Below are 15,836 nucleotides of genomic sequence, written 5' to 3' on the forward strand. Positions count from 1 at the left end.
CAATTTCTAAGAAACTGTAAGGCAGATTTCTGCACAGCAATATTTGATAAAAAAAACTACTTAAGTTGGACTTTGGAAGAATTGGAATATTTCACTTGGATCTCTGGTGAAAGTTCAATCATTGGAGACTTTGGAAAATGGGTGTAACTGGCTGATGTATATGACAGTCAAATCTCTTAGATAAGAAAAGTAAGAAGCCAGCAATATCTCTTTTGTTTATGAATAAACATTAACAGTAGACAAAAGTAGAAGGTAAAGTAGGTGAGGTCTTTCCACTTAGATTGCTAATGCATCTTTACATTAAGGTCGTTAGGAATCCCTTTATTGTATAGTGCTGAATCTAGTCCTTAAATGGTAATGCTGAAAGATCCTACCATTAGGAATGTGTTCGTATGCCATTTTCAATGTGCCATTGTTGGTATCATTCTCATGTATATTGTCATGACAGCTTTCTTTGGGAGACTGCAATCTTCTGAGTCTGCTAGTCTACCTAAAATAGATTATAAATAGGCAGGCAGGCAGGCAAGCAATAGTTTTAGATCTCATTTCCTAATGAAGATTGGCTATTTCTCAGATGAAATGGGAGTAACATGTCTTAGTTGTATTTTATCTCTATCCCACTAAATTAAAACAATGTTCATCTCCAATATGCATCTAAATTAAATAGATATTGGGCTGTACTCATGAAAACACTTGTTTAAATCTATTTTCTCTCAAAACACCAATTTTACAGTTTTCTAAGAATTTTTTGCAAAACATTCAATATTTTGCCTTTTCATAGAAAATAGAGTAATACATAGAGTGTTATTTCATACATTAATGTTGATATAGAATCAGCTCAGTGAATATCACTAAGATCAGATTTCCCCATTATTTCTAGCCATATTTTTCCTCTAGAGAAATATCATTCCAGTCACAGTTGTTCCGCCCCCCCCCCCCCGCAAACTACACAGACAATAAGGTCTGTTTTGATAAACACAGGTGGTTCATTTAGTGACTGTTCAAAGTTACAACTGCACTGAAGAAAATAACATATGATCGTTTTTCACTTTTATGATTGTTGCAACATCCCCATGGTCATGTGATCAGAATTCAGACACCTGGCAACTGGCTCATATTTATGACGGTTGCAGTGTCCTAGGGTTCTCTTTTATGACCTTCTGACAAGCAAAGCCAATGGGGAAGCCAGATTCACTTAACAAATGTGTTACTCACTTAATAACTGCAGTGATTCATTTAACAACTGTGGCAAGAAAGGTCATAGAATGGGGCAAAATTAAGTTAACAAATATCTCACTTAGCAACATAAATTTTGGGCTCAGTTATGATCATTAAGTCAAGGACTATCTGTATAAATATAGGATTTTGTTTTCTGCATTTTTTTCAGTGGAATAATAAAGGTGAAGTCATAATTATAAAGACTGCTGATGATTCATGGAGGAATAATTGGAATTGTGTGGTGGAATGTAGTCTGGGCTGCAGGAGGGAGGGGCTCTTTCCCTGATGACAAAGATATAGTGGAGCTTGGAATGTTTGGTGGGTAGGAAGACAGTAGGAAGATAGAAATCCCCAGGATGTTATTAATAGTTATTGCAGGTAGTGCTGTAGTGTGGCAAGATTTCTGTTTGTAGGCAAAGAACAATAATGGAAATACTCAATAATAACTCCTTGTGCCATTCTGGATTCTTTGGGTCTGACAAGTTGTGTCAGTGAAATTTATTTGAATGTTCTCAACTAAAAAAAAATATGCACAAACTCTGCTTCATCTTATGAAACCAAAAGAAGAACTCTCATGCTGAGCAGAGTTCAATCATCAGAGTTTTCACAGAATCTAGGACTAACGCTTGGTATCATTTATCTAAATTTTCTTCATTCTCTATCATGGGTGGGGAACTTTCATCTGGATGAGGCCAGATTTTAATTTTTTAGTCCTTGAAAGTTCATATGCACGGTCAGCATCAGAAAAATCAGGATCTAAATTTTCAATTCAATTTGAAGATTTTATTTTAAAAAAACAAGCAGATATCTTAATCATTTCAATATCTTACCAATAAATTCAATCTAAAACAGAGTGTCTGTTTGCTTAAGAAAATCTTGGAGATTAAGGGAGCTGGAAAAACAGCTGGAAGATAATGTAGCTTCATTTATAAAGGGATTCTGTTCTAGAAATACAGTTTTGTTGTTGATAGCAAACAAGGTACTTCTTGTAGAAGCACATACACTTAAAATAAGCACATCCAAAACAAACAGCAAACTCTTAATCACCTCTTATTTTAAGCTAAAATCTTCTCTCAGCATTTTTAGAATTGCTCCAGAATTATCACACTGAAGTATAATGCAGAAAAGGGGTGGGGGTTGGGAGGATTCAGTGTTAGGATTAAGCATAAAGTAATAAATTGCATTCCTGAAAATTAGGGGCATGGATATCAAAAAATGGAATCCAGCTGCAGGTTCCAGAAATTCAGATTTTCAGTTCAGCACAATTGATAAAACCAATAGCTCACTTTTTTGCCTGTACATGTCCAGACTTCCATATGAGCCAAGTATCAAAAAGTACACATATTTTTGAAGGACTCAATATGGACCTAACCGAGTCCAAGATTTCTTCAGTAGCCTTTTTCAAGTAAGGAAAATATTTTTTTAGTGTAGTCATTACTGTGAAATATTTAATGTTTAGTTAAAAAGGGTGTTTAGCCTTTAAGTCAAAGTGGTTTTCCAGATGAAGCACAATCCAGCTAGTGGCATGAGATCACAAATGCAATCAGAAGACTTACAGTACAACATGCCCTGTGTTAAACATATATGATCTTTTATGAATAAATGCATTTGCAGGGTGGAAGATTCTGCTTCAGTTATGGTTGTGGGTTTCTAAGTTGTGCCTGAAGGAATGTTCTGTGCTCGCTGGAAGAGATTCTTGTTTCAGTCTGTCTCCAGCAATTAAGCCATTCTTGTAAATTGAAAGAAGAGCTGCTTTTTTCCATTTGCCATTTTTCTTTTATTTTTAAATTAAAAGGGTCTAGGAAAAAGTTAGGAAGCTTCTAAAGATTCTACAGAAATCTCACTGTTATTCTTCATATTTGTTTTTATTAATTTCATTTGAGAATCTTCTACTTGCTCTAATATTTTCCCTTTCTCTACGTTCACGCTCTGGTATTCTCTCATATCATTCATTTTCAAAGTACTTTTTAAAGTACTCTGACAAAAAAAATAAAAACTCAATGGCATGAAGTCATATGATGGCAGAGTCACCCCAAGGCAAGATGGGTAGCAAACAAATTTAATAAATAAAATATGGAATTTTATTTACAACAGGTTGCCTATATATGTTGCATTCAGGTCTAAATCTACAGATTAATCTTTAGAGCCTGGGATTATGATTATGTGAGCCAAGTGTCTAAAATGCAACAAAAACCAAGAAAGATCTTCATTGAGTTATAAAAATACTTGGATTAAAAACTGGCAAAAAGCTAATGAATTTCAAGAAGCCATAAAGAACTTTCAGACATAGAGAACAACTTACACATTGTCTACTTTTGCTAGGCTTTTCTTCTTATTTTTACATATATATATTTATTAAAAGCTTGAAAAAGAAGATACAAACTAACACCAACTAATATAAATTAATGAAGAAAAGAGAAAAGAGAAAAAGAGAAAGCAAAAAGTGCAAAAAAAGAACAAAATACAGAAAAATAAAGGAAAAAAATATAAAGTAGTGGCTTCCTGTATTGTTCCAAGCAGAACACACACACACACACACACACACACACACACAGACACAGACACAGACACAGACACACACAGACATACACAAACACACACACTCAAAGCATTTTATAATCTATTTTATCTAATCATCAAGAGCATAAATTACAAGTTTATTTTTTTTTCATTTTTACACAAAATGTCAGTAAGAGATTTTCAGTCCCCAATAAGTATAGATAGTGCCTTTAATCAAAGAAGTTAGTTTATTCATCTCAGCAAGATCTACCAGTTTCACCAACCATTCTTCTGAATGGCCAGCATTGAATCTTTCCAACTTTATGCATATAATAATATTTCACAGTAACCATATATTGAAATTGTCCTGCTTCAGGTTTTAAGTGCACATGCGCACGTACACAGATTAAGACATTTATATGAAAGCTGAAGAAATAGCAAACAAAGGCTATAAACAAAAAAGAAGCTTGCTTGAAGAGTTTCTTTTAGAATACCCCAAATGCAATCCTGGATTCTGAGGAGTAGGACATGGTTGTCAGCCAGGCCAGTAGTTAAAGGTTTTTTTTACATGTTCACAAGAACATTACACAAGAATAAATCAGCATTGTTTCCAATGAAGGGAGCTTCTTAAATAAGGCTGCAGCCAGCTGTCACTAATTCAGAGACTTACCGGTACTCTCTTTCTTGGCCATAAGCCACATAGACCAACATTGCTCTGCTCTTTGGTCTACTTGGTGGGTGTGCTGGGAAGCCAGATGTCCTCAGCATATCTAGCTTCCTGCTGTCCAGATGGTGCCCGTGTTTGATCAGTCTCATATGATTCTTGGCTTGATGTCTCCTGAGGCTGATGTTCCATGTTATCTAAACCTAAGGCCATGACCTTTAAAAGTCTCTGTCTTGTTTCTCAGCAACATCCATTCTTTCATCCAGGCCACAGATAAGCAGTAAAATAGTTTTGAATCCAGTAAAGACAGCCCTTCTCTTTACTTTGCATTTTGTAATACATTTATCATGGGTTTTCCCCTTGCCCTATATTATATTCTTCTGCTGATGTTTATGTGGTATAGCAGGTATCAAAGCCATATTGTCTGAAACAAAAACATTATTCTTGGCAAAAGCTTTCATTTTATCACAGAGATTCTCCCCAATATGAACAGTTTTAATTTTCCCCATCTTAACATGCCTTTTTTAATTTCACTACATGTCTTAATATAACTATTAGTAGATAATTCATATTCATCGTAGCGATATCCAAGTGATTCACTTTTTTATCAATCTTAAAATCAGTTTTCTTTCACTTCTATTTGATCTTCTAATTTTGTATTTTTATTAACATTTTTCTGATCATTAATTTAAAACTTACTAATTTATATTTATTTCATGCACAAAGTATATCTTTCTTCTTTTTGCAACTTGGATGCCAATCATTTGCCTGGTGTATGTGCAAATTCAAAATTTGTTTTGCATAGTTCATCTTTATTTCCAGCTTTCTTATTGCTAACAAATAGTTGCCTCTGTAAAAACTTAATTTGATGACTGTATTTTACTTCTATTTATTTGAATTCTACCTCACACCCACCCGGTGAGGTCGGCTGGCCTGAGAAAGAGAGATTGGCCCAAAGTACCCAGTTGCAGTGGTGGGGTTCATATATGTGAACAACCAGTTCTCTTTGTGGATTCTGTTTCCAGATGTCCATTCTGGGCCTGGACAACAAAAATTAGCTACTGGTTCTGCTGAACTGGTACAAACTGGCTGAATCCCACCACTGCCCAGTTGGATTTAATGGCTAAGGCAGGGCTTGAACTCATATTTCCCACTTTCTAGTCAGTAGACCAAACTGGCTCTCATGGGGAAAATGATAGTTGCCATCCATGGGAAAATTTTAATTCTTTCTTCTTTTATATGGTATCATCCAAAATCTTTTATATTGTTTCCATGATAAACAATCTTTTATATTGTTATGGATTAGATATCATTGTGAACAGTTCCACGAGCAGGAATAGCACTGTAGTGTGGAATAATTATTCAGGAACCAGGTTCTGAAGGAGAATTAATTGAGATTGTCAATTTGCATTCTGGAAAAGCTGTTCCTTGCAAGAAGACAAGAATTGTGTTTCATGTGTTTGATTATGAGTTGGATAGCTTGGCAGCTGAGGAATTTATAATGGCCCTTAAACACTCTGGCAAAATGTAGTCTTAATGGAGAATTTATACACAATGACACCAATAGTTAGCTATGTTTCTAGAATAGATGCCGTATACTTTAAGTCATAGGGATGTCCTCTTCCTACAGTATTAAGTACTCTTAACCCAGTATTGCTTCCTTTTTCCATATAGTGTTATGAATGTCTCTATTCTCTTTTCTCACTAGAGGTCACCATTTCCCTTCTTTTTGCTTGCACATTGTCTGATGCAAACCTTTTCTGCAGAAAGAATTTCATTTATTCTTCCTCTTTCTTCTTTTGCTATACAGTATATTAACCTGATTGCTTTATTGTTGCTAAAGAGAAAATTGGAAAAGAAACATTTGAAATGTGAAATATGCCTGGCAATCCACTTTCCAAATCAACAAAAGACCCATAATTTTTAAGAATACTGTAATTTCATATCTGCCAACATTTTTAGAGTCACAATCAGGAGCATGGAAATTTAAATGTACCTCAAATAGAACAATACACAATATGGTTTTGATCCTCCCTCTTTCTTCTAAGTTGGCATTCTCTCTCTCAAATTGAAAAAAGATATGGTCAATTCAAGCAGAACCTGTATTCAAGTAACAATGTTTTTATTTTTATTACATTTGCACCCAGAAGGAGAGAACATTTTACAGTCCAGTTCCAGGTTTCACAGAGTCATATTTAAAATGGATAGAACAAGGGAAGGAAAGGAAAATAGCTATCTGAAATAAGTAAAGTCATCTTTGTATAAACCTTTCTCCAGAGGGCCTAAAGCAGAGGTCCCCAATCTTTTGGGCACCAGGGACCAGTTACGTGAAGAGAGGTTTTTCCATGGGCCGGAGGGGCTATGGTTTTATGTGCTGTCTGCATATCACAGATGGGGCTTTGCTTGTTTGTGCAGCTCGGTTGCTGGCATGTCTCTGGCCTGGTACTTGTCCACGGACTGGGGTTGAGAACCCCTGGCCTAAAGAACCTGTTCCAAACTGAGATGGGAGGAAATTAGCTGAAGTTAACAATAACAGGCTACTTTTGTCCTTAACCAAATGTAAAAAAAATAGTGATAAGAGGAAGATTAAATCCTCCATTGCTAAAAGGCATGCTCAGCGAAAGTAGGGTGGTAAAGGCAACAGCCTGGAAGGAACACTGTGGAGCAACAAAATGTAAAATATTGATTTCAGCTACTTGGGATCTATTTTTTTTTTCTGAGGTAGGGCTTTATTGCAGAACACTTTAATAAATGGTGACCTTAAGCAATTCCTGAAGGAGTAAATAGGAGATCTCCAGTAGCTGGGCAGTTCTTTCACATGCATCATACTTAAACAATCTGGAAAGGCCCTAAAGCAGTTGTCAAAACTTTAAGGATATGGCTGTCTTATTGTTCTGGGGAAAAATATTTTGTTTGCACTTTTATGCTTTGTGAAGAGTTCATTTGAAGGCAATGCCTATCAGATATCTAAAAGAAGAAGTAAAAGTGGCTTATTAAGACACCTTTCAAAGCTTATCAAATTGGTTGAGATCAGCTTTTCTTCTGGTCTTGTCTGATGTAGCTAACTTTGAACAATACATTAACTTTGAACCGGAACCTGAACAGTAACATAACTTAAGATCAAGAATTAGGATTATTTGGGGAGGGGGGAAGAAATATTCCCAATAGTCAAATATGGGAAATATCAGCAAAATGCAGATAGGTGCTTCTCCACTACATCTCCTGAGAGGCAAGTCCTGGTGCTTTAGTCCAACTGATACCCAGAAAAGAGAGGGCAGACCTTAAAGTGAATCTGCTGGCAATTGTTTGTTGAAAAGTTTGGACAATAGTGATATGTTAAATAGTTTTTTTGTTCTTGGGGGGAAGATATCAAAGGGCTTGGAAGCATTAGTATTGTAGAAATAGGATTCTAAGGCAAAAGCTTTATTATATATTATTATTTGTTTGTTCCTTAGACCTCACTGTTGACTGAGTTCTTGTTTTCCTCCTCCTCCGGATAAATAATCTCCATGTAATGTAACCACACATGTTTCTCTTATTGACTCATCCCAGCTAATCCCCATACAGACAGGATCAAAGAGGACAGATGAAATAACTTCCTTCTAGAAAAAAAATCATTATTTTTTAAAATTACAATACAACCATTAGGATATGTGAGATGCTATTGTTGGCACCTAAATGTTTTGTCTGATTTACAGTGACATTTGGGGGGAATCAAATGGTAATGAATGCTTACATATGATTGTATCTGATGACCAGGTCTTCTTCAGTCCTGTCTCTCATACTGTTAGGATTACTTGGTTACAAAGCAGTCCCCAGAGTATGCAAAGAAATTTGGATCCCAGGATGAAGAGAGGAGCAAGACAAGTATATTTACAGTCCCATTCTTTGCCTCCCTCCTCTTAATGAGTAATTTATTGAAATTGGGATAATTAAGGAATAATTAAGAGAAGACAAAAGAGCTTTTCTCCTACTAGCTCAGAAATCTGATTAAAATTGACAGTTACCTGTACTAGTGTTGATAGTTGAAAGAATCTTAGGGCATATTTGACACACAGGTTTTTCATAACAGCAATTGCTCTGCCTGAGTCTCTTAGCAGTTCCTCTGCTCCATCATCTATACTTCAGGATTCTATCTTGAGAGAGGACCTTGCTATTTACCAAAGGCCTACCCTGTACTTTGGGATGGAAGGGTTTACATGTACACAACTCTTTTTCCTTCACAGGCATAATATCTCCTGACAAACACATTATGGTAAAGTTGACCAAGGAAGAAATAGTGAATAATATTTGTTCCCTCCATACACTAGTACCATCAGGTCAGTATTCTGAGACAAAAGATAAAGGGTATACTTATCAGAATGTGTAACAGCACACGCAGTCTGAGGTAAATAAAGCCATACCCCACAAATGGGAGCGGGCTACCTTACTATAGCACAGACTCCATGCAGTCAATTTTGTGAAATCAGAAATAAACCAATGAGCTCAGTAGCTTCTGGCAACCACTGGATTAATTGGAATGTAAAAAAGATACTTTGCAATATACGGAAAAGCAATACATATGAAGCACCTCATTAAAATAGCTGCATTTTTTCCATGTACTCACTCATTCTATACTATCACTTGTCTAGGAAATGGATTGATCAACCTGTCTCTAAATCAAAAATTCATATGAATATTATCTATGCCAATTCTCTTGACAGCATGGGCTGGGATTTATTCTGAATAATCCATTTTGGTTTTCTGAGTACAGAGTTGTATTTTGCCCGGTGAATAAATACATTATGTCATCCTGAATGCAGTGGTTAGAATGCAGATTGCAGGCTAACTCTGCCCACAGCCAGGAGTTCAATCCTGACCAGCTCAAGGTTGACTCAGTCTTCCATCCTTCCAAAGTTGGTAAAATGAGAACCCAGATTATTAGGGGCAATATATTGACTTTGTAAACCACTTAGACAGAGCTGTAAAGTACTATGAAGCTGAATATAAATCTATATGCTATTGTTAGTGCTAAATTTGCTTTTCATTCAAATAGGTTTGAATCACCATTGATGATTATTGTGCCCTCAACTCATACCTTTATCACTTCCCGTCTGGACTGTTGTAATGTATTCTACATGGGGATGCTTTTGACGTGTGTCTGGAAGCTCCAGTTAGTTCAGAATGCAGTGGCCTGAACTTTTTGTGCAAGCCTAGACTTTCACATATAGCATCTTTTTTCTGGAAACCATACTGGCTGCCAATTTTCTTCTGGGTACATTTCAGGATCATGATAATCATCTTTAAAACCCTACATGGTCCAGGTTATTTGAAGGACCACCTCTCCCTCCAATTATACCCCATTCGTCCAACTAGATAGGAATTGGCTCCTTCTTTCCCCCATTCACAGTTGGCCCCCATCTTATTGATTTTCTGAAATTGGTTAAAAATGTGGTTTTTGTCAGCAGGTTTAGGGACCACAAATGGAAATGGAGCCAACCAAGTGTTTGATTTGTGTTCCTGCTGCAGTGTGTGTATGTGTGTGGGTGTCTGTTATGTGGTGGAGTATTAAATGTTATATGCCACATGGAATCACCTTTGTGTTCATTGGACAGCTATATAAATAAATAAATTATCTGAAAGTATGAGAAAACAACATGATTTATTAGAAAATAAAAGTTAAGTTTGTTTCCTTGGAGGAAAAAAGTAGCTAAGGATAGTTTTTTAAATGAATTTAGTTATAATTTGTGAAAGAATTGAGATCTGTAATGTGGCTATATACTACCATACAAATTTTTCACAGGTTTTACACGTATTTGCAAAACTTGTTTAACTGGATGCAACAGCAAGCAGAAAAACAAAGTGCCCACCCTTGGAAAAGCTTTTGTCAGTTTATTCTGTGCAATCATATTTAGCATGCTTTATCTTTTTCTTGTGAGAGATAGTGAAAAAAAATGACATTATTCACTTATCCCATTTTCTGTAGCATAAATCCATTATCCCCAACTTAGTTTTATCCAGATGTGTTACAACTGCAACTTTTAAAATTCCCAAGTTACATTATTAATCCGCCAGCTATGAATTAGGGGGGCTAAAATCTTCATTAATTGGAGGTCACTAGACTAAAGAAAATTGCCATGTGGGATACAATAATTGGTTTCTTTCTATCCTGCTTCAGGTTTCAATCACACATACTCAAACATGGTTACTATGGAAATTAGCAATTTTACTTTAAGGCTGAAGAGATAGCAGCAAAGAAGGAATGTAAACGAAACAGAAGCTTGCCCCAAGAGTTGGGTTTTAATGAGAACGTGCAGTCGCATAGCCCAAATCCAATCCAGGATTCCAAGAGCCAGGTCAGTGTTGTCAGCCAGTTCAGAAGTCCAAATTGTTACAGAAACAGGATTCACAGGAATGTCACATGATGGAGATTATTTCCAGCAAATGGAACATAGGTCAGAATTACTTTTTAAATCAGGATGCAACCAGCTGTCACTCATCAAAAGATTTATTCCCTTGCTTTGGCAAGTAGCCTCGGGGAACATCTCTGTTCTCTTCTCTACTTCCAGGATCTAGGAGGAATTATGTCATCCTCATTTGACTGGTCCAACTATCCAGATAGTGCCTGTCCAGGTAGTCCTAGACCTATGAACAAAATTGAGCCCAAAATTTCTGTTGCTAAATGAGACAGTTGGTAAGTGAGTTTTTGGCATAGGTGTTAAGCGAATCACTGTAGTTGTTAAGTTAGTAACATGGTTATTGAATGAATCTGGCTTACCTATTGACTTTGCTTGTCAGAAGGTTGCAAAAGAAGATCAAATGCCCATGGACACTGCAACCATCATAAATATGTGCCAGTTGCCATGTATCCAACATTTGATCATGTGACCATGGAGATGCTGCAATGGTTGTGTGAAAAACAGCAATAAGTCACTGTTTTCAGTGTCATTGTAATTTCTAATGGTCCCAAATGAATGGTTCTAAGTAGAGGACCTACCTGTATTTGATCAGCTTGGTGTCTCCTGAGACTAACAATTCACAGTTTCATCTGGAGCAGCTTCTTCAGATGCAGATCAGAACCTGAAACCTGAGCCTCAATCATTACACTTTCTGCATTAATTTATTGTGGTAATTTCCCATCCCCAAAATCTCTTTTGATCTTTTAATGTATTTGAGCCTGTATGTTTTCACATCTCTTCCATTTCCTATGCAACTAATGAAATAAATTGTGATCCACAAGTGCTATGTCTGGTAATCTTTAAGGTGTCATAAATTATTAATCTTTTTAATAACTGGGTTGTCTTGCTTAGCTCAGATGTAACGTTATCAATATTTACAAACTTCTATTGAGTCTTCAGTATTTTATTTTATTCACATTTTACAACTGATAAACCTTAAAAGTCTTCTTTCTGAGCCACCCATATAAGTTGCACATGTGAGCAGAAACTGGCAAAAGTATCATTTTGGAGCCTGATATATCAGATTCCTGAGAGATTACAAAAGAAGCAAATTATGATGCAGTGAGAATATTGGGTTCCATGAATATTGCTTTAATGTGCATTCAAGAAATGTTTTGTGGGGGAAGTGTTGAAAAACACTCATGACTCAGTAATTGAACCTGAAACCTACAGTATATTCCTTTTTTATTCTACCTTAGCTGCTTCTGGTTCTATAGTGTTTTTAAGGAACTCAATGATTATTTTGCTCCTTCTATTTCCACCCACCTTCATATAAACAAATGCAATCTTTGTATTTCTATAGCTCTAGTTCATTTAATATTTTGTTTCTGAGAACCTGTCACCCTCCATTATATTGGCTTCTTAACAGCCAGTGGAGGCTGGTAACTAGCTGAAATTTTATATGGTGTTGTTTCTTGTGCCATCACTGAAAAATTGTCTTTATTTTATTTAAAAAAAACCTTGTTACTTTGCCCTGTTCATTAGAATCTCTAATGATGAAATCTAGAGAATGCCAAATTTCTTTGTTGTTGTTGTAGGTCAGTGAAGAATTGTATAGTTTGCTGTGTAGACCAATATAGATGTTACCATATAGAAGTGGTTCTCAATCTGTGATCAGTGGATCACTGGGGGAGGGGCATGATGTCATCACAGTGGGTCCACGAAGGCTTGAAGAAATGTTATGATTTAAATCTTGAGTTAAGTCTTGGGGGCCCATGGCTACAAAAGGTATTTAAAGAAGGCCCATAGTGAAGAAAAGGTTGAGAACCACTGCCACTATAGTGTTTCTGGAAAATGAAAAATTGCATGAAATCAAATCCAATATCCATCCCTTCTAAATATACAGGAGAGAGCGTAACTTCTTCTTGAGAACATTTTCACCACTAGCACTTAAACCTTCTTAAACCTCTTTCTGTGTAGTAGCACTTGCCCTCTAGAATTATTTCCATTCCTGAGATCTGGCTGAGTCCCACATTGCTATTGTTTAGGATGGTCTTGAAGGCCTGGCTTTTTACTCAGACCTTTGGTGAGGGAGAGTGAAGCCCTTTGCTTTGTTCCTGTCTGGTTTGTTATTCTCACCATCTTTTATTTTTGAATTTGTGATTAATTGTATTTTTTTTTTTTTGCTTCAGTTATTGTGAGCTGCTCAGAGTCATTGGGAGCTGGATGACATACAAATGCCAACCTCAATCACAGGTCCTTTAAAAAAAAAAGGGATGGTGGCAATCAAGCAGACATGAAATTTTATTTATTAAATTCATATGCCATCCATGTCTTTGTCCACTGACTCTGGGCAGCAAATGTATTGCAAACAATCTGGGATATTCACAGACCCAAGACATTGGCTTCCTACCTGGTCCCTTTAAAACCTTGTCCTTTTACATTTCTGAGGGTTTGTTCTTTTTCTATCATATTTTAACTTAATTCCTTCTAATTAGATGTCATTTTTTTAACCCCAAATTTTTCTCTCCACAAATACTGTATTTTACTCCTCACGAATCCCAAAATATTTCTATTAACACTTTTGTTGTTTTACAACTTAGTTGTTAGACTTACCGTACTACTTTTAGATATCGGCTTTCAAGTGATAACTTCAAAAACAGTCCCAAATTTCAACATTGTCTTTCCAGTAATCTTGAAAGGATTGCAATAGCTTTCAGCCCATATTTCAATTAGGGAACATTTGCCACGGGAGCAGGTAGCTAATGCTTTGTTTGTAATGAATTATTGCATTATTTCCTGGGAGCAGAGCAATCATCTGCTTCTATAAGTCTCCAGAGAATTTTGTTTGTGAATGAGGCCCTTACTGTGACTGGGACACAGGGAGATCCCTTGTAACAGCCTTGAATGATGAATCAGCACAGAAAGATAAAGGAACCAAATCAAAGCGGTGGTGCACATACCTTTGTAATAGAATGAATGACCTATGTATCTGTTGCCACTTTAAACTTCAAACAAATAAACTATACTTATTTAGTACACCAATTGGTTAGTAATTAGTTATTTAGATTCTTAATTATTTGAGAACATAGAACTAGGTATATTATACTTCAGTTTTGCTAAGTGTGTCAATCAGTTAAAACATTTACTAATTTTTGCTTACTGTTTTGAAGATCATGTTATATGATACAGGCATTTGGTGAGAGGAACTATTTGTGTCTATGTTCTAAAAATACAAGTCTATTTCCCACTAACAGCTCTGTTGGTAAATAGACCAGTTTGTAGGAGCTATATTTTTTCTCTCTTTTTTTCAAAGATAAAAATTATCTTTAAAAATAAATATATATATATTAAAACATAAAGAAAAGAAGAAAGTTTATAAGCAAATATTTAAAACTTTGTCATAGAAAACTGGTCAAAAATAAATCCCATACACATATATTTTAACCCTTATCTAACAGAGGATAATTTTATAAATCTTTTCATTTTTTTAAAAAAATGAACTTTAGTCCCATCAAGTAATTGATTTCATATCACTTTCTCTGTCTCCTTCCAGAATCAGCTTGAGCAATTCCTCTTTGTTTCTTCTGTTCTCTGCATGGAGCAAACATGGGTGATCCTTGTCTTCTCGTTAATCCAGAGAGGAGTTACAAAGAACTGATCCCTTTACAGGCTCCTATTTTAGTCAAATTTGTCAGTTCTGCAAAAATAATTTTGCTCAGGCTCTCATGCTGCCCTGGAAACTGTCAGCTGCATTTGCTTCTATACTTACTATACTTTATACTATGCTTTATACTTACTTTACTTTACTTCTATATTTCTTTACTTTATACCTCAGAGGTAAGGATTGATTTTAGTGAATACAGAATGATGTGATGCTACTTGTAAGGCACAACAGAAACCTATTTTGGCTATAGATATGCCAGAGAAGCAATGTGAAATAAAACAGAATAGTCATTATTTTAAGATGAGACTGTGTTGCTTCCTGAAGCAGTTTTGAAAGAAGTGCTTCACTGGAAGCATCGTCAAAGCAAAATACCCATTTGTGTTTTGTCAGAGTACTTTTGCTAGTTGCTGTTTTCCATAGTTGACATACAATCTAATGCAACAGGTACTGAAGGTATATTTTCTCTTATGTAGGCATTTTTTTTTCTAAAGGGAATGTTCAGGATGAAAAAAAACAGTCTTGAAATTGGCTGCAATTCCATGGTAAACCACATATTTTGCATGAATTACAAATGATTTCAAAATTATATCCCCAGTGCTAAAAGCACTCTCCATGCATCTCCTTGTAAGATTGGATGATATCATTGAGGACTCCAGGCCTAAACATATCAGTTTTTGACTCCAAATATAGAAGATAGTTTACCTATCATTTTAGGCAACTTATATTACTTTACACCTCCCTGTGGAAGTAAGAATAAATCTGGTGTTTCACTAAAATTCTTGTCTTAGGTCTACATTGACCTAAAAAGAATTGAGGTCCATCAAGTCATAAAAGTTGTCAACCTAGATGCCTCACATGTGAAAATGTACATAACATTATTATGTAGCGTAACCTCCTATCTTTTTGTAACTTTTTTTGATGATAGCTAACTCCTACAAAAGCCGGTAACTGGGACTGCATATATGGAATGTTGAATCCTTGTTGATGTCTGCAATTCTTTAATCACAGCGATATACAAAGAAAAGTGTTGGAAGGTCAATTCCAATCTAAAGAAACCATAGAAACCATAGAGAAGATTTTTATTTTTTTCAGAAAGTAGGCAAATTTTTTTATATCAATTCTGAAATATTTATAATCTTATTAACACTGGTGATACAAATGTGAAATCATTAGTAATCCATGCAACATGTTTTCTGCTACTGAACTACAGACCAGCTTTCAAATTGTATAATATAATTTCCTATATCTCCAGAGCCGTAGTGGTGAAATGGTTAGAATGTAGTATTGCAGACTAACTCTGCATTCCCACCACCAGGAGTTCGAGCCTGACCAGCTCAAGGCTGACTCAGTCTTTCATTCTTCCAAGGTCGGTAAAATGAGAACCCAGTTTATTGGAGGCAACATGCTGACT

The sequence above is a fragment of the Crotalus tigris genome, unplaced genomic scaffold (assembly GCF_016545835.1).
Source record: "Crotalus tigris isolate CLP2741 ecotype Arizona unplaced genomic scaffold, ASM1654583v1 scf7180000018544.1747854, whole genome shotgun sequence".
NCBI classification, from domain to species: Eukaryota; Metazoa; Chordata; class Lepidosauria; order Squamata; family Viperidae; genus Crotalus; species Crotalus tigris.